Source organism: Colobus angolensis, unplaced genomic scaffold, assembly GCF_000951035.1.
Source record: "Colobus angolensis palliatus isolate OR3802 unplaced genomic scaffold, Cang.pa_1.0 Scaffold403, whole genome shotgun sequence".
NCBI lineage: Eukaryota > Metazoa > Chordata > Mammalia > Primates > Cercopithecidae > Colobus > Colobus angolensis.
In genome coordinates, this window is record NW_012117411.1 from 1,744,716 (window position 1) to 1,746,177 (window position 1,462).

The 1,462-nt window shown below is 41.0% G+C and overlaps 1 protein-coding gene across 3 annotated transcripts in view; it reads right to left on the reverse strand.

The window, feature by feature from the left end:
- The window catches only part of GPR85 (G protein-coupled receptor 85), a 7,390-nt gene extending 6,207 nt beyond the window's left edge, over nt 1-1,183 (reverse strand). For 2 of the 3 annotated variants that reach the window (XM_011955945.1, XM_011955944.1), the window contains exon 1: nt 845-1,183. The gene's annotated coding sequence lies outside the window, so the exon portion shown is untranslated. The remainder of the gene's footprint in view (nt 1-844) is intronic. The other variant, XM_011955949.1, reaches the window with a different exon arrangement.
- Between the last annotated feature and the right edge of the window lie 279 nt (nt 1,184-1,462).

The following is a 1,462-nucleotide window of genomic DNA, read 5'->3' on the forward strand; positions in this document are numbered from 1 at the left end:
GCAGGGCTGCTTCAGCCTCTGTGGAACCAACAGTATCCTCTACCTGTCTCCAGAGCTGGCCGGGTTTATTGACTGCTCTGTCCAGTTCAACTGGCAGCATTAAGCTTTTGTCCCTTCGTGGCTGCTTCTGAACTTCCCCCACACCGCCCCCGCATTTGTAGTGGGGGGTTGGAAAGGCCCTTTCAGGACCTCAGGCCCATCCTCTTCCCAAAGGCAGCGCACGAGGAAGTCACAGTGCCCGGGACGCCCGCCCCCTCCCTCAGCTTCCCGGAACCCTAACCTTCCCCAAACATTTTCTTCCTTTTCCTTTTAGGGTGGTCCAAACCACCGGAGGCTTCTTTTAGATTTTTTTTTTTTTTAATGATGTCTCCAGCTAACCTTTAAATTTGCAGGTTAGCTGGATAAAGACAAGAAAAGAATGGGAAAACAGAAAAAAAGTTATTTATTTATTTATTTATTTTTTCCCACAGTAAAAAAATCTTTTCAATGGAGAAGAAGGGAGGCAAGTTAGGGCAGCTCTGTCTTTGTTAGTCATCTTCTATTCTCCAATGCACGCAAATATGGGTAAAAGTAGGGAGAAAGCTAAGTTCAGAGGACAACTACATTATGATTTACATTCAGTCTACCTTAAAAGATGTCACTACAGAATCAGGCTTATAAAATGTTTAAATGACTACTCCTGGCATTCCACCCCACCAAGCAACAGTATTCCTTTTCCCTTCTTGCAAGTTCGGCTGAGCGGTGATGGGTGATGTCAAAGCAGTTATCTGTACAAGTTTCCTTTTTTCCCCTTTGTTATTACAGATGAAAAATACTAGAAATACAACGAATATGTAAAACTTACACCAGTCCAAAAGGTCGGATGATATCACAGACACCACATAGCCTGACACGTGGGTGCTTAGGAATGCCTCTAGAATCATGCATTTTCTTATTTTACCATTGCCGAAGAGTTTTGTTTGTGGGGGTGATATAAAATTTTAAGCAACAACTCCCCAGTTCTCCTATCCAAAACTAGCAGACGTGCTTTCATTAATTCCCAATGTAAAACGTCTGCTTCTTTTTCTGCATGCTTATTGCTTTATAATAATCTGTTAATGAAACAAAAAATAAAAATCTTCTCTACAGTGATAACCTGATCTCCAGACGGCAGTAAAATACCTCATTGCTGGATGGTGAGATTGTGACATTCAGGGGAACTCAGGCCAATCAGCATACAGAAAATATGGGTTAATTTACATACTGTATTTCTATTGGACTAGCCGAGGTAAAGCCTTATCTGTTTAAAGCTTGATGTCACAGTCGTTACACAAAGCCCTATGTTGGTAATACTGAAATGATGTTAAATTTCCCTGATTTGTTCTTGAATTTCCTACGTCCATTTAAATACATGGATGATAGTTTGTTTTTTTAGAAAAGAATATACACAGGGCACTAAACTTTGGTACTCCCTTAACCCAGA